We start from the raw sequence: 19052 nt of genomic DNA on the forward strand, positions 1-19052 counted from the left end.
TGGGATTATTAATTTGGTCATCATTAGAGTGTGGTCTAATTTAAAGAAAATATATCAACAAGCTGTCCTGATCAAATTTCCTTTCTGCAAAGATCACCTTAGTAGCAACATGGAGACTAAGTTGAAAGAGACATAGAAAGACAAATTAAATATTTACTATATTCATGAAAAATAAAAGTGATTATTTCAATGAAAATTGAATAATATTAGCTATATTAGGAAGAGATTTAGGAAGCAAAACAATGGAACTGTTGAGGGATGTTGGTAGTAAGGAAAAGAGGCTACATGAAGATTGCTCCATGATTCACACTTGTGTGAATTAGCAGATAGGTTATTATGATTTCTACATGTTTCTTATAGATTCAAAATATATTCAATGTTTTTATCCAACTGCATCTGATTGAAATATCACATATTGCAAACCAACCTGTATTCATTTTAACAAAGCAGCTCTAGTTATTCAGTGGAAATCTGGAGGTATTTTCTCCTTTTTTCTCTTTCAAATGTGCTTTTTATAGTGATTTCAGGAACAATAGGTTCATGTGTAGAGGAGGCCAGTGTGGTTAGCATATTAGGTCACTTATTCCTAAGAGAGAAAATACTGTTGTATCTCTCAGTGAAATGGGCAAGTATATTCATGACAACAAGTGGGACTTCCCGGAAATACTAAATCTCATATCTTGAAGCATCATAAAGTATAAGATGGATAAAACCAGTGGCCTGGTAACTCATAAATTTTATCCTGCTCAAACTGACTCATGTCAGTTTCCAGTCTTAGAAATTATTTTCGTTAAACTGGAATTGGGAGAAAAAAAAAATTTTATCTATATTTGCTATATGTTAGATTCACACCTCAAAGACAGTCATTGGTTAAAAGATAAAATCTGGCTGGAATGGAAACCAACATTCAAAAAAGAAGCATTAAAAGAGAAAGAAGGGGGAGATTCTTGATGTCAATCCTGTGTGTGTGTTGGGTTAAACACACAACACTGGGGTAATCTATGGTAATCTCTGACTATGGGTCAGTGAATTCCCTTGTATGCACAAGCTGTTTTCACTTAGAATTTTAAGCTTAAAGTAAATGATCATGCAAATGCCATTTTGTACAAATGATTTGCAACTTTTAAAAGGGGGATCATTTACATGATGTAGCATATTTCATTATGTACTAGACATCCTTTGAATTAGCTAGTTAATAAATTTGCAACCATAATTCTGGATTATTTTTTATAACGGTTATATTCTAGTCTATGCTTTCACATAATAAATAATATATTCTATGTATGAAATTAAAAATATTCTGGTATTTCTTAACTATATAAACAACGGTCAAATCAATATATGATAATATTTCAGATATTTAGAAATGCACTAAAGCTCTTATATGGTATACCCTAGCTTGCACTGCTCTCGTATGTCTGGTGTGTAGACTGTTAAGTGACACTTCACATGCCTGGTATTTATGTAGCTATAACCTGAAAATGTTGAAGATAATTATTAAAAAATTAGGATTTATAGCCACTCTATAGAACAAAATGCTTGTTTATGTATTAATTTCTTATTATAATGCTAGAAATAAAGACGAGGCTTGTAGTGAACAGTAGGTTTAGAATCAAGCTATTGAGTCAATAGAAAACATTCAAAGTATTTCCATTGTGTGATCTAAAAGAACTGTTTGAATTATAAAAATATTATATATATATATATATATATATATATATATATATATATATATATGGTCTGGGTGTGGTGGCTCATGTCTGCAATCCCAGCAATTTGGGAAGTTGAGGTGGGAGGATCACTTGAGTCCAGGAGGTAGATCAATTGAGTTGAGAGCATGTCACTGCACTTCAGTCTGGGAGACAGAGTGAGATCCTGTTTCAGAATAAATAAATAAATAAATAAATAAATAGTGTTACGGGTGGGTCTTTGTTCTTAGAGCTCCCAAGATGGGGCAGGCTGCTCCCAAGATGGCAGCAAGCCTTTTATTCTCTGACCTGACGATCTTGGCCTCATGGATTCGAAGGAATGGAACCTTGGTCTATGCGGTGAGTGTTACAGCTCTATTAGAAGCCTTGGGTCACGGCAGAGAACCATGGAACCCAGCAACTAGTGTTCAACTCTATTAGAATGAATCTGGGCACTTAGCCACGCAGGAAGAACTGCAAGCCTCCAGCTGGTTTGGGAGCAGCAATGGTCTCCTTGCTGGATCAGAAATGTCAGGCCTCTGAGCCCAAGCCAAGCCATTGCATCCCCTGTGACTTGCACGTATACACCCAGATGGCCTGAAGTAACTGAAGAATCACAAAAGAAGTGAATATGCCCTGCCCCACCTTAACTGATGACATTCCACAACAAAAGAAGTGTAAATGGCTGGTCCTTGCCTTAACTGATGACATTACCTTGTGAAAGTCCTTTTCCTGGCTCATCCTGGCTCAAAAAGCACCCCCACTGAGCACCTTGCGACCCCCACTCCTGCCTGCCAGAGAACAAACCCCCTTTGACTGTAATTTTCCTTTACCTACCCAAATCCTATAAAACGGCCCCACCCTTATCTCCCTTCACTGACTCTCTTTTCGGACTCAGCCCGCCTGCACCCAGGTGAAATAAACAGCCACGTTGCTCACACAAAGCCTATTTGGTGGTCTCTTCACACAGATGCGCATGAAATTTGGTGCCGTGACTCAGATCGGGGGAACTCCCCTGGGAGATCAATCCCCTGTACTCCTGTTCTTTGCTCCGTGAGAAAGATCCACCTATGGCTTCAGGTCCTCAGACCAACCAGCCCAAGGAACATCTCACCAATTTTAAATCAGGTAAGCGGCCTCTTCTTACTCTCTTCTCCAACCTCTCTCACTGTCCCTCAACCACTTTCTCCTTTGTACTCTTCAAACTCTCCCTTCTCTTAATTTCAATTCCTTTCATTTTCTGGGAGAGACAAAGGAGACATGTTTTATCCATGGACCCAAAACTCCGGTGCTGGTCACGGACTGGGAAAGCAGCCTTCCCTTGGTGTTTAATCATTGCAGGGACGCCTCTCTGATTATACACCCACGTTTCTAGGGTGTCAGACCACGCAGGGACACCTGCCTTGGTCCTTCACCCTTAGCAGCAAGTCCCGCTTTTCTGGGGGAAGGGGCAAGTACCTCAATCCCTTCTCTCCTTGTCTGTACCCCTTCTCTGCTTTTCCGGGGACAGGACAAGTAACCCAACCCCTTCTCTCCTTGTCTCTACCCCTTCTCTGCTTTTCTGGGAGAGGGGCAAGTACCCCTCAACCCCTTCTCCTTCACTCTTAGCGGCAAGTCCCGCTTTTCTAGAGGAGGAGCAAGTACCCCAACCTTGTATCTCTGTGCCCCAATCCCTTATTTCTGTGCCCCGACCTCTTATCTCTGCACCCCAATACCTTATTTCCGTGCCCTGACCCCTTGTTTCCATGCCCCGACCCCTTGTTTCCGTGTCCTGACCCCTTATTTCCGTACCCCGACCCCTTATTTCTGCACCCCATTCCTTATTTCCGCACCCTGACCTCTTATCTCTGCGCCCCAACCCCTTTTCCCACTTTTCTGGAAGGTAAGAACACCCGAACCCCTTCCCTCCATTTCTCTACTCTCTCTTTTCTCTAGGCTTGCTTCCTTCACCATGGGCAACCTTCCACCCTCCATTCCTCCTTCTACTCCCTTGGCCTGTGTTCTCAAAAACTTAAAACCTCTTCAACTCACACCTGACCTAAAACCTAAATGACTTATTTTCTTCTGCAATGCTGCTTGACCCCAATACAAACTCGACAGTAGTTCCAAATAGCCAGAAAATGGCACTTTGAATTTTTCCATCCTGCAAAATCTAAATAATTATTGTTCTAAAATAGGCAAACGGTCTGAGGTGCCTGATGTCCAGGCATTCTTTTACACATCAGTCCCTTCCTAGTCTCTGTGCCCAGTGCAACTCGTCCCAAATCTTCCTTCTTTCCCTCCCGCCTGTCCCCTCAGTACCAACCCCAAGTGTCGCTGAGTCTTTCTAATCTTCCTTTTCTACAGACCCATCTGACCTCTCCCTTCCTCCCCAGGCTGCTCCTCGCCAGGCCGAGCTAGGTCCCAATTCTTCCTCAGCCTCTGCTCCTCCACCCTATAATCTTTTTATCACCTCCCCTCCTCACACCTGGTCCGGCTGACAGTTTCGTTCTGTGACTAGCCCTCCCCCACCTGCCCAGCAATTTACTCTTAAAAAGGTGGCTGGAGCCAAAGGCATAGTCAAGGTTAATGCTCCTTTTTCTTTATCCCAAATCAGAAGCATTTAGGCTCTTTTTCATCAAATATAAAAATCCAGCCCAGTTCATGGCTCATTTGGCAGCAACCCTGAGACGCTTTGCAGCCCTAGACCCTAAAAGGTCAAAAGGCCGTCTTATTCTCAATATACATTTTATTACCCAATCTACTCCCAACATTAAATAAAACTCCAAAAATTAAATTCCTGCCCTCAAACCCCACAACAGGATTTAATTAACCTCGCCTTCAAGGTGTACAATAACAGAAAAAAGTTGCAATTCCTTGCCTCCACTGTGAGACAAACCCCAGCCACATCTCCAGCACACAAGAACTTCCAAACGCCTGAACCGCAGCAGCCAGGCGTTCCTCCAGAACCTCCTCCCATATGAGCTTGCTACACATGCCGGAAATCTGGCCACTGGGCCAAGGAATGCCTGCAGCCCGGGATTCCTCCTAAGCCACGTCCCATCTGTGTGGGACCCCACTGAAAATCAGATTGTTCAACTCACCTGGCAGCCACTCCCAGAGCCCCTGGAACTCTGGCCCAAGCCTCTCTGACTGACTCCTTCCCAGATCTTCTTGGCTTAGCGGCTGAAGACTGACACTGCCTGATCGCCTCGGAAGCCCCCTAAACCATCATGGACGCTGAGCTTCAGGTAACTCTCACAGTGGAAGGTAAGTCCGTCCCCTTAATCAATACGGAGGCTACCCACTCCACATTACCTTCTTTTCAAGGGCCTGTTTCCCTTGCCTCCATAACTGTTGTAGGTATTGACGGCCAGGCTTCTAAACCTCTTAAAACTCCCCAACTCTGGTGCCAACTTACAAAATACTCTTTTAAGCACTCCTTTTTAGTTATCCCCACCTGCCCAGTTCCCTTATTAGGCTGAGACACTTTAAATTATCTGCTTCCCTGACTATTCCTGGACTACAGCTGTATCTCATTGCCACCCTTCTTCCCAGTCCAAAGCCTCCTTTGCATCCTCCTCTTGTATCCCCCAACCTTAACCCATAAGTATAACCCACCTCTACTCCCTCCTTGGCGACCGATCATGCACCCCTTACCATCTCAATAAAACCTAATCACCCTTACCCTGCTAAACGCCAATATCCCATCCCGCAGCACGCTTTAAAAAGATTAAAACCTGTTATCACTCACCTGCTACAGCATGGCCTTTTAAAGCCTATAAACTCTCCTTACAACTCCCCCATTTTACCTGTCCTAAAACCAGACAAGCCTTACAAGTTAGTTCAGGATCTGCGCCTTATCAACCAAATTGTTTTGCCTATCCACCCATGGTGCCAAACCCATATACTCTCCTATCCTCAATATCTGCCTCTACAACCCATTATTCTGTTCTAAATCTCAAACATGCTTTTTTCACTATTCCTTTGCACCCTTAATCCCAGCCTCTCTTCGCTTTCACTTGGACTGACCCTGACACCCATCAAGCTCAGCAAATTACGTAGGCTGTACTGCCGCAAAGCTTCACAGACAGCCCCCATTACTTCAATCAAGCCGACATTTCTTCCTCATCTGTTACCTGTCTCGGCATAATTCCCATAAAAACACACGTGCTCTCCCTGCCGACCATGTCAGACTAATCTCTCAAACCCCAACCCCTTCTACAAAACAACAACTCCTTTCCTTCCTGGGCATGGTTAGATACTTTCGCCTTTGGATACCTGGTTTTGCCATCCTAACAAAACCATTATATAAACTCACAAAAGGAAACCTAGCTGACCCCATAGATCCTAAATCCTTTCCCCACTCCTCTTTCTGTTCCTTGAAGACAGCTTTAGAAACTGCTCCTACTCTAGCTCTCCCTGACTCATCCCAACCCTTTTCATTACACACAGCTGAAGTGCAGGGCTGTGCAGTTGGAATTATTACACAAGGACCAGGATCGCGTCCTGTAGCCTTTTTGTCCAAACAACTTGACCTTACTGTTTTAGGCTGGCCATCATGTCTCCATGCAGCTGCTGCTGCTGCCCTAATACTTTTAGAGGCCCTCAAAATCACAAACTATGCTCAACTCACTCTCTACAGTTCTCATAACTTCCAAAATCTATTTTCTTCCTCATACCTGACGCATATACTTTCTGCTTCCCGGCTCCTTCAGCTATACTCTTTGTTGAGTCTCCCACAATTACTGTTATTCCTGGCCCAGACTTCAATCCGGCCTCCCACATTATTCCTGATACCACACCTGAGCCCCATGACTGCATCTCTCTGATCCACCTGACATTCACCTCATTTCCCCAGATTTCCCTCTTTCCTGTTCCTCAGCCTGATCACGCTTGATTTATTGATGGCGGTTCCACCAGGCCTAATTGCCACACACAAGCAAAGGCAGGTTATGCTATAGTACAAGCCACTAGCCCGCCTCTTAGAACCTCTCATTTCCTTTCCATCCTGGAAATCTATCCTCAAGGAAATAAGTTCTCAGTGTTCCATCTGCTATTCTACTACTCCTCAGGGATAATTCAGGCCCCCTCCCTTCCCTACACATCAAGCTCAAAGATTTGCCCCCACCCAGGACTGGCAAATTAGCTTTACTCAACATGCCCAAGTCAGGAAACTAAAATACCTCTTAGTCTAAATGGACACTTTCACTGAATAAGTAAAGGCCTTTCCTACAGGGTCTGAGAAGGCCACCACAGTCAGACATAATTCCTCAGTTTAGCCTTCCCACCTCAATACAGTCTGATAACAGACCAGCCTTTATTAGTCAAATCAGCCAAGCAGTTTTTCAGGCTCTTAGTATTCAGTGAAACCTTTATATCCCTTGTGGTCCTCCGTCTTTAAGAAAAATAGAATGGACTAAAGGTCTTTTAAAAACACACCTCACCAATCTCAGCCACCAACTTAAAAACGACTGGACAATACTTTTACCACTTTCCCTTCCCAGAATTCAGGCCTGTCCTCAGAATGCTACAGGGTACAGCCCATTTAAGCTCCTGTATAGAGGCTCCTTTTTATTAGGCCCCAGTCTCATTCCAGACACCAGACCAACTTAGACTGTGCCCCACCCCCTCCAAAAAAAAATTGTCATCCCTACTATTTTCTGTCTAGTCATACTCCTATTCACTGTTCTCAACTACTCATACATGCCCTGCTCTTGTTTACACTGCCGGTTTACACTGTTTTTCCAAGCCATCACAGCTGATATCTCCTGGTGCTATCCCCAAACTGCCACTCTTAACTCTTGAAGTAAATAATCTTTGCTGGCAGGACTATGCCGAATCTCCTTAAGCACTCTCTAATCAGATATCCTGAGTCGTCCCAATTCTTAGACCTTTTATACCTGTTTTTCTCCTTCTGTTATTCCATTTAGTTTCTCAATTCATACAAAACCGTATCCAGGCCGTCACCAATCATTCTATATGACAAACGTTTCTTCTAACATCCCCACAGTATCACGCCTCACCACAAGACCTCCCTTCAGCTTAATCTCTCCCATTCTAGGTTCCCAGGCTGCCCCTAATCCCGCTTGAAACAGCCCTGAGAAACATTGTCCATTCTCTCTCCATACCACCACCCAAAAATTTTCACTGCCCCAACACTTCAACACTATTTTGTTTTATTTTTCTTATTAATACAAGAAGGCAGGAATGTCAGGCCTCTGAGCCCAAGCCAAGCCATCACATCCCCTGTGACTTGCATGCATATGCCCAGATGGCCTGAAGTAACTGAAGAATCACAAAAGAAGTGAAAATGCCCTGCCCCACCTTAACTGATGACATTCCACAACAAAAGAAGTGTAAATGGCCGGTCCTTGCCTTAAGTGATGACATTACCTTGTGAAAGTCCTTTTCCTAGCTCATCCTGGCTCAAAAAGCACCCCCCACTGAACACCTTGCGACCCCCACTCCTGCCCGCCAGAGAACAAACCCCCTTTGACTGTAATTTTCCTTTATCTACCCAAATCCTATAAAACGGCCCCACCCTTATCTCCCTTCACTGACTCTCTTTTCGGACTCAGCCCGCCTGCACCCAGGTGAAATAAACAGCCATGTTGCTCACACAAAGCCTATTTGGTGGTCTCTTCACAGGGACGCGCATGAAAAGAAACACAGAAGACACCCTGCCGGATCCGAAGCAGTGGAAGTCAATGGCGAGTCTGCGAAGGCAGCAAACAGCAATGGTGGACAGCGAGCCAAAGCTCAGCTCAAGCCGTAACAAACACGGACCAGAAGAGTGTGCAGTTGCAAGATTTAACAGAGTGAAAACAGAGCTCCCTTACAATGGGAAGGGACCCAAAGGGATTTACCACTCCCTGCTCGAATGCCTGGGTTTATATCCGGATCATTTCCCCTCCCCCTGTGCTCTCAGTGATATATGATTTAACTATTTCTTTACCTTCTGGTTTTAGCCTAATTTGTAATTTAGTGAGCCCTCTTCACTACCTGATTGGTCGGGTTTGAGCTGAGTTACAAGCCCCGTATTTAAAGGTGGGTGTGGTCACCTTCCCCAGCTAGGCTTAGGATTTCTTAGTCGGCCTAGGAAATCCAGCTACTGCTGTCTCTCAATAGGACATGATCACTCCATCATGATGTCAGTCTAAACATAATTCTTATTTGAGTAAAGCATAAACTTTGGCTGTATCAAAACAACTGATTGAGAATCAAAGAAAGCCTGTAATATTAAATTATATTTTTCCATTTTAGAGATTATATTTTCAGAATGATTATTTAATCCCCAAAAGTTTGATTTTTTTGACTACCAATATCAATGGTATTCTTTCAGTGTAATTTCTACTACCCTTATAGAATGAACATAATTAAACAGACACAGAGACAGAGAGAGAAAGCAAGGAGAGAAGGAAAGGAAGAAAGAAGAAAGAAAGAAAGAAAGAGAAGAAAGAAAAGAAAGAAAGAGAAAGAAAAAAAAGAAAGAAAAAGAAAACACTGAGAATTGAGCATTAACTGAACAACAGTTTTGTGAGACTTTTGAATATTTTTTGAAAACATTTTACACTATCATGTTTATATATATATAAGAAAATAATTGTTTTAAAATTATGAGCTACAAAAATACTACTCAGTTTAATTTGTCTTTTAGAAATATTAAACATTACTTATTTTAACCCTCCTCAAATAAGATTACTATTCAAGAAGAGTAAAAGATTACTTGAATTTCTGAAGAAATCCAGGGTCAAGCCTTGTGACTTTGTATTTACAGCACTTGGCCATAATTAAATCTCCATCATGTTTAGTGAGATCCTTAACAGAGTATCCTATCTTTTTGAGATAACATTGCAATTACTATATCATTCAATTTAAAATTACTAGATATGCTCTTATCATTTGGCAGATGTTTTAAATGTTGTTATCATACTTGTAGAAATGACATAGGCTGGAACAAACATTCTAATTTCTTATATGACAGTTTTGCAAGTTGGTTGCCAGTGAACAGAACCAGACTGGCACTTCACTAAGTAATCTATTTGGCATTTAGTATTTTAAAAAAGAAACTTAATTAACACACATAAAATATGCTATTTCATATAAAAGCATGCTTTTTTGTTTCTCTCCAAAATTCAGAATACTTGGCAAAAATAGGCTCACATCTCAGTGAGTAACAATCCATTTGAGGAGAGTAGCAGTTGTCCATTTAGCTAAAGCACCACAACTTACTATTTTTATTTTCTATATCTTTTGCTAATTTGTATCAAAAATGACCCCTTTAACACTTGACTATGTGATTTCCATTATACAATAAGTTTTAAAATTCATGATAAATTGTTTCTTAGATAAAATTATACAAATAAAATATATTATGACTATCATAACAGACTAGCTCTTTAAACTGCAAAAATAGACTCAACACCTAATTGTTACAAAGCCACATCATACTATAAGCCCTAAATAAAAACATAAATTTGGAACACAAAATTAATTTTTAAAAAATTGACAGGAAACATTGCATGTTTTTATCATGCACAACATGATGTTTTAAAGTATATATACATTGTAGAATGATTAAATTTAGCTAATTACAAATGCATCACCTTACATAGCACAAAATATTTTGATGGGGAACAGCTTATCACAAATTAAGCAACGTTCATAAACTTAAATGACTGAAAGTGAAAAATTAAGTCACTAATTTCTATATTTGTGAACAGAAAGAATTATAGTTTTTCTTTCTAGCATAGAATATTATATCATGCATATAAATATTGGTCCCTAGATATGAAATACTACTCTCAAAAGTGAACTCAAACAATACTTGAATTACAATCAGTGTATTTGTACTCTGTAATGGAGGACCACTATGTTTTGTACAAATTTTATTTATCATCTTAGAGTTTTATTTGATCAACTACAAGAAAGAGTATATAATCCTAATTTTAAGTGCCATTATGCAAATTAGATAAATTGATTTTGAAAGGCCTTTACGAATGGTAAAATGTGTGGAATATAATGGCTTTTTCCACTACCTTCTATTTTTACTGAACTCCAAGCTCTTGGTGTGATTATGAGACGCAAACATTAAACAACACAAAAAAAGAAACTGAAAACTCTGGTCAATTATTAATATAGATATTGTACCAAAACATCACAAGTTTATTTTTAACATTAAAAAAATTTTAGATCATACTAGTAAGAAAAAAATCTCAAGGTATAAAATCTATATCAACATTTTGTTTTATTATTTTCAATTGATTAGTTTTTCCTGAGTATTCTGTTACTAATCCAATGTTTTCAATATTTATTAAATTTTAAAATAATTATACATGGTTATGTAGATTTCTACAAATCTTAAATGTCAAAGCACAGACCATAGGCAAAAAAATATGTATTATTTTATAATAAGATAAAATAGTAAAATTAATATCAAACAATTATTGTGTAGTCAAATATCTAATAGGATACATATATAACAGAATATTGTGAAGCCATTGAAATAGAGTTACAATTTTTAAAATAATATTAGAACATTCTTATGATATATTAACAAAATTTTATCATTAGAAATATACCATTTTGAAGTTGATTGAACAAATATTTGCTGATAATTTATCATGTGCTGAAACTATTCTAAGTGTTAGAGATATAGCAATAAACAAAATTGATAAAAACCTTTGTTTTAATAGAACATGTTTTCTTAACAAGCAAAAACATACAGTATAAAAATTAAGGAAATTATGTAGCATTTTTGGAGAAAGAACGATGAATTGATATTTTAAAAGGGTGGTCAAGGAAGCCTTTAATAAGAAGATAACATTGAGTAAAAGCATGAAAGAGATGAGATGCAAGTCATAAATATATTCAAAGGAACCTGGTTTAGTAAGAGCCATTATATCATGTTCCATATACAAAAAGGAGACTGCTGCTCTTAAAGGCATTGAGCGGGAAGGAGTGAGATCCAGACCGAAGTGAGCTTAAGGAAAAAACAAGATAAATTAGAGACAGAGAAAGCAATGACCTATTGGAAGAGTTTTGACATAAAGAGCAAAGAGATTTTAAGAGAATTTGTGAGACCACGAAAAGGTTTTTATTTTCTTTAATGGGAGAAAAATGCAAAAGTGAGAGAAAAAAAAGAAAGGTAAAAAGGAAAATTGCTTGAATAATGTGTTTGAGTAGATAACAAAAATGATATCTAGTTTAGAAATGAAAAAAGGTGAACTTACATAGAACTATGGCTAACTTGCAACTGGAAGACCTGGAGAGTGGTGGCCTTACTCTTTGACCTAATCCATTAATTGGACAAGACAAAAATACATAAAAACAGAAAATTGGCTTTTATCCTGTCTACCATCAGATATGGTCTTCAACCTTCCACTAATTAGCTCCACATTTATTGATAAAATCCACTATCCTTGATTCAGGAATTAATATAAGCTACCTTGCATATCTTAAAATTGATCACATACATTCCTTGATCAGATGAACAAAGCCTGAAAATAGTGGCTTATTAATGAGGTATACGTGCTATAACTTTTCTGGCAAAATGTAGACATTTAAATTTAAAGATTTATAACAAGATTGATAAAATAGATTTATTAAATACAAACTTTATCCCACCTCTTCCTAACTACATCTCTTACGAGAGAGAAGACCCATTCACTGAGGAGTTGAAATATACATGAAAATAGAAAATTGACTCTTAACCTGTCTACCTCTAGATATGGCCTTCAACCTTCCACTAATTAGCTCCATATTTGTTAATAAAATCCTCGACCTTGACTCAGGTATTAAAATAATGTAGGCTACCTTACAGCTCCACATACCAATGGCCATGAAGATAATAAATAAAGGACATAACGGGGAACTATCTCAGTGGGCATAACTTTGGGAAATACTCTTGGTTGCCATTTTTGTGAATGGCTTTATTCACATAGTGGTATGAATCTTTACTGATTCATAAATGATGATAAATGGGTTTTCTAGACAGACAAAATTGAGGTGACAAGGAGGTCTGAGAAAGAGTTACATTGAGGGATTGAGGAAATTTAGTGGTTCTCATTCTTCAGTTCATCAATTGACAATTCCTTATTTCACATTGCTGTGTTCCATTTTGTCTCTTGGAACCTGACATTAGCCTTTGCTCTTTAGGACCTGTTTTGCTTAAACATATCCTCTCCTTTATCATTTTCCCACTATCAAACTTATGTCATAGTCCTAATTTTGAGCATAGTTTACAATGTGGCTTCGAGAAATAAGAATCTCTATCAAGATGCTACATAGGATCTCTGCCTATCATAGCATGCTTCAAGTTGATGGTTAAATTCCCTGAGTGACCTCTAATCTTATTTTTACAAAGATTTTCAGTGCAACAAGCTCACATCACAATTTTTATCATTATTATTGTACCTTTACCAAATAAGTGTCATACCCAGTACGTACCTGACTACTTCACCTTCCAACTAACTGTACCTCAAACCAATTTACCACTGATGAAAACTTCCATAATTATAATGCTACTACATACAAGAGATTATCCCCAACACCTCCCAACAAATATACACACTATTTTTATAAGTAATAATGCTGCTGTTGCCTTCAGAATAGTGAGAAATCCAAATCCTCATTTAATTCTGTGTGTTGCTTTCTTAAGTTAATCCTGGTTCCAGCAATTTTTTCTTCAGAAATCCTACAACATGTAAAAATGTGAAATATTTTCTCTAAAGTTCCACATATGGGAATAGGTTCCTATTATATTTGGGGGTAAATAAATATAAACAGATCTAGCATACACTTTTGTAATTTCACACATATATAATATTGTAGGTTGTGTTCCATTTTGTTATATAAATAGGCATAGAGAAAGAAACATTCCAATATACATCAAAATGTTGGATGTTTGTCTTTTCTCCCTTTTCTTTTCCATATAAACTAGAGTTTTTCTTGCAGAGTTTTGTTTGTTTGCTTGCTTTTACTTTATGTCAGTAAAATAAATGTAAATATCAGGGAAAAAAGCCAAAATCATTTGGGAAAAAATATTATCCATATAATTTTTTCCTAAAATAACAAATGTGGAAGCAGAAAAAAGTTACCCACATTTTCTTAATATCAAAAGAGTAATCCTGAATCCCTTTATTCATCAGCACTTTTTATTTGTCATACAAATAACCTTTTGTTTTAGAGTTTACTAATAAATATGAACTGGAGTTAAAGCCTGTGCAACTCTAACAGTCATCCAGGAAACATTTCCTTGCTAAGATAATTTTATTTACTCAGATACTTTCTGTTGAGTAGCAATTAAAATTCTTTATGATAAAACTGAAGACAAATTTCCTTAAATAATAGGACTAAACAATAAGCAGAAAAGCAGGAACCTTGTTAAATTTACATTTGTACTATGTCTTATAAAAATGTATTCCCTATTTTGAGATTAAAAATGAGTTATTTCAATGATATTATACAAAAGTTTTTCTAGATATTAAAATTCTGAAAATGTAATGGTATCTCTAATGCATTGTAGCCATGAATCTTCAACAATTACATATAAAACTTCATTTAATCTTCTATTTGTAAGACATTTGCATGTTTCCATATTTCTTTATTTACAAAAATGCCATTACATTTTGTTCTGACATCTGTCTTTCTCCATTTTCAGACAAAATTTAATTAATAAAATCACTGACTTTAGCTAAATATTTGTCTTAAATTTGTGATAGACAGACATTGTTTTATATAAAATGGTGTCATTCTAAAGTAATGACTGCATATCTTGTTGTCAAATATTTTATTTATTCAGCTCCTCTGTACAAAACAAAGTAACTGAGTATTTATTTCTGTAAAGTATCAGGCAAACAAAGGGATAGAGAAAAACTAAGAGTGGTACAAGAACTTGACTCTGTTTGAGACTTACTGCTACTACCTTAATCGTCATTAAATTTGAGAGTTTTTCCCTACTCTGTAATATAAGTATATTGACTTCAGTAATCTTCAATGTCATTATAAACTCCATCATTCTAATAATGAATTTATGAAAAATTTCTTATATAGTTGAGGATAAAGTAGAAATTGATGAATAATTTAAAATAGCACAGATAATACCCAGAAAATATTTCCTGGGGTCTTAATATGTAGCATTAATTAGAAGAGACTAATTATGATTTATTAAATTATTTTTAATCTTAAATACATTAATTGTTTAGAAATTCAGCCATAAAACTTATATGATTATAAATATGTTTGAAAAATTCTAGCTCTACAAAAAGTTATTTAAAAAGGCATAGCATTTTTGTATTATTGCATAAATAAAATAGATGACCATTTATCAAAAGTCATGCCAACCCAGCTTTGAATTTTCTTATAATGATTGTGTCATTTTGTGTCAGTATAGTCAGTCACACTCTATTTCATTTATACAAGCAAAAGTAATATGAATCTTGCTGTCATCTAGTTATTCGAACCTATTGGAAGGAAAGATGGTTAAAGGAACAGAAAAAACAAGGTCCGTGAAGGAGTAAATTATATGCATTGAGCAGAGAAACTGGTTGAATTCACCACGAGTATTCCAAATATATTATTATTTTTCATGGCATCACAAAGAAAATTATATCCTTATATCATTAATAAGGCAAAATGAATGATAGCTAGGAAGTTTACCCCATGTGTTCTAAAAACTCTACATGTTTTCTGAGCATGCCGAAAAGGAACAAGAAGTACTGATGGTGATAATGATGATAAAGAAGAATGCAAAGGCACTACAGAGTTTATTCATTTTCATTTATCCTTGTATATTAATGACAGATTTTAATATTTTTAATCAGTTGAATTTCCTTAATAATGACAATACTAAGAGTAATCTGATAACAGAGAAAAAACAAGGGCTTAATCAAAAAGTTAATAAACATTACATCTAAGGCAATCTTATATCAACAACCTCTTATTTTATCTGAAAAAAGAGCTAATTTTTATGAGAGCTAAATGATGATGATTTTTTTCCTACTGAATGATTAAAAGTATAAAACAAAAGTGTCCGAAAAAATACCCTCCTTTATTTCATTGGTTAATTTATGCTTGATTAAATGATTAAATATGAAAAAGTCAGTTTTGTTAACAATGGTAATGAACTTTTGAACTGTATCTTGAAAACTATAGTATCTTGAAGAAAAACATTATTATTGATGCTCTGTTTTTCAAGGCTTCTAACATAAAAGCAAAACACTGCTAATCTCAAGAAGGTAATTAAATCAATTTTTGATTATGTTCTTTTAAAAAGAATTTCAGTAATAAAATGACTATTGAAAACCAAATGATTTTATGTAAATCTAATATAAAGAAGGATAAACTGAAATTTAAAGATGAAAACAACACACAAAACATTGCCTGACTGTTATATCTCTAAGACATGAATAAGAGACTATATATTTTCAAACAGATTTAAGCTTACCTACCCCATACTCTGAAAGGGCGGGTGAGCTGCTGGAATAATAGACCCGGCTGCTTACTCATTCTTATTCCCAGATTATTGGTAGAAGTAAATATAAACATTCAGAGAAAATTAAAAAATTAATGTGAAATATTTGGCTGTACACATAGTCCAGATTGACAAAATATTTCAGGAAAATCTGCATCATGAAATAGATGTACCAAACCCAACTAAAGAAAGAACTATCACTCTAGAAAGCAGCAACAGCAAAAACAACTGTGAACACCTTTTAAAAATATACAGAGAGCTCTCATTTTGTGTGGCTTTGGTACTGTGAGTGTCAGCAAAGCTGGGATGTAGGGGGAGATGTCTTTAATTAATGAGATGCTGCTTCATCTTCCTGATCTCTTGCCTGCTTCTCGGTACTTATTTTCTGGCATACACTGCTGTCAAGACTTTTTCCAACATTCTTATCCTGATTTGAACACTTTTCAAAAGACAGCTCTTAAACACTGAAATAAATCTACATTCTGTCACTCCATACAAGGTATTCTGCAGGCAAATTTTCTCTGGATACATCGAGTTCATCCTGGTCACATTTCTTTTTATTTTATTTTTCTTTACTCTCTTTTGATATTTGCTAAAATATAAAATTCCTTTAAGATGCAGATTAATTTCAAGTTTTGTCTTTCATGAAATCTCATCTGCTTTTTTAATGGCCCATTTTGCCAAACTGCTATTTTATCTCTGTTTTTAGATGTAAAATATATCTGGTAGATGGATTTTACAAAATGTACAAAGTGTCTTCTTACCAGTATTAAAAGTTAGAGTCAGTAAAAGCAGAAGCCACATTTTTATCTACACATATATGTGTGTGTATATTATTATGTGCATATATGTATATATGTATACACACGTGTGTATGTATACATGTAACATATAATGCTCTCACTGACTCTAAACTTTAAATTTCTAAACACTAAGGGGAAACTCACTAGCAGAGCACAATAAACCCTGAGGAAATTGAAATGTAGCAACAACAAAAAAAATGATGGGAGGATTCATTACTCTGTAATAGGTATCTGAGGCAATTGCTATTGAAACTTTCAAGCAGCAGCTGGGTGCTCACATCTGGAATGCCTAGGCTTTGGGAGGCTGAGGCAGGATTATCACCTGAGGCCAGAGATTCTACACCAGCCTGGGCAACATAGCGAGACCCCATCTTTATACAAACCTTAAAAATTAGCCAGACATGGTGGTGCACCCCTATTGTCCTAGCTACCTGGGAGGCTGAGGTGGGGGGATTGCTTGAGCTTAGGATTTTGAGGGTGCAGTGAGCTATGATTGTTCCATTGTACTCTAGCCTGAAGGACAGAGTGAGACCCTGTCCCAAAAAAGAAAAAAAAAAAAGGAAGAAAAAAATTTTCAAGCAATTTCAGCCTTATTTTCAGACAATTTTTACATGGCTAGGTATTTTATATTTTTGTAATCATTTCACTTCAAAGCTATTGTATTTTACACTGATAAAAATTCCCTTCTATTGCTGTTACCAGAACAACATATTATATTGCAGAAATAAAAAGCAATGTTAACAAAAGCAATGTTAATGAAATGGCAAATAATTTAACAAAAATTAGAAATGGCAAAGATCTTTTTTATATGCATCTGAATTAACATTAGGGCAAAAGTAAAATTTCTTTTTATTTAAAGGCATTGCAATTTTCTAAAAATTATATTGAAAAAACATTGAAATCTCTCTCTTGTCTTTTGTATAATTGATGTTTATTTTGAAAGATTGGTTTAGCTTTATTTGAGAGTTAATCTGTAACCTATATCATCTTGACAATATGACGTGCTTCTCAGAGGTTTTTATATGTAGTTCCTTACTAAAAGAAACATTTAATAGTTTTCATATAAACTTTCACATTTGAAAATTTATTGTAAACATATTTTAAAAGAATGCAAAATAGTGAACCCAGAAACAAATATATTTGAATCATATTAAATCTGCAAATTGTTTAATGTTATACACCACATAATTTCTACAAAGGACACCAAAGTCATGGCCAAGGATTAATAAATCTGACAAACTACTAATTATTTTTGAATTCTCTCTAATAACAGCTTACCCAATTGTTTTAAGTTGCATTCTATTTGTGCCAAGTATAGAACCAGTGACAAGTACCAAACTCCTAATTTAGGAGAGTAACTATAAAATGGAATAATAATGTATAGAATATTTAATATGCACACTATCTGAGTTGACACGGTGATATAATATACAGTTAAGTTTGTATTTGTTTTCCTGTTAGAATTTATTATTTTAAAGAATTGGTATTTTTTTTCTCTCAAGACTCTTCCCTTTACCAACAAACATAGTTTTCAAAAATACGAATATAGCTATTAAATCTATTATAATTTCAAGAAATCTATACCCAATCTTATTCTCAGACTTCCAAAAGTAAAACTGAGAGAGCATCTGCTACACTAATAAATTTACTGGTCTCTAAACAATTACACATTTTTTTGAGAGAATAGTGGCCATTTTATTCTAAGAACAGTATGTAGAGGTGTGAATTATTACTCTTATTATTTACCACTAGAAATTCACTCAAACTAATTAGCCATTATAACACTTTTCTTTGGATGAAGAAATCAGTAGAACTATTCTGCAGACCTCTGAATACTGTGAAGAAGAACAGGCCATTTACAGTTCCAAGATTTTTGTACTTTCGCACTAAACACAATAATGTCATCTTTTATCATTTATGCACCTTTTCTACACCATGTATTGTCATATTGACATTTAAAAGGAATTTGAACAAGATTTGTCTCATGAAAAACTTAAAAATATTATTTACTTAAGGCTCTCTTTTCTGCAGTGTTTTAGTTACTTAAAAAAAAAAAAACAAAACTCTACTTAAAATCCTAACTGTCCATAAACCTGGATTTGAGTT

At 36.3% G+C, this 19052-nt stretch overlaps 1 long non-coding RNA gene across 2 annotated transcripts; it reads left to right on the forward strand.

Annotated features, from left to right (window-relative positions):
* The first annotated feature begins 2368 nt into the window (after positions 1-2368).
* On the forward strand, positions 2369-8406 carry LOC129393646 (uncharacterized). 2 transcript variants are annotated; one of them, XR_008620643.2, is made up of 3 exons: positions 2369-2816; positions 4836-4937; positions 8319-8406. It is a non-coding gene; the product is annotated as an uncharacterized LOC129393646 (long non-coding RNA). The 2 variants fall into 2 exon arrangements; XR_008620644.2 differs by having other exon boundaries at positions 2373-2816; positions 4836-4918.
* The last annotated feature ends 10646 nt before the right edge of the window (positions 8407-19052 follow it).

The sequence above is a fragment of the Pan paniscus genome, chromosome 14 (assembly GCF_029289425.2).
Source record: "Pan paniscus chromosome 14, NHGRI_mPanPan1-v2.0_pri, whole genome shotgun sequence".
In the NCBI taxonomy this organism is placed as follows: domain Eukaryota; kingdom Metazoa; phylum Chordata; class Mammalia; order Primates; family Hominidae; genus Pan; species Pan paniscus.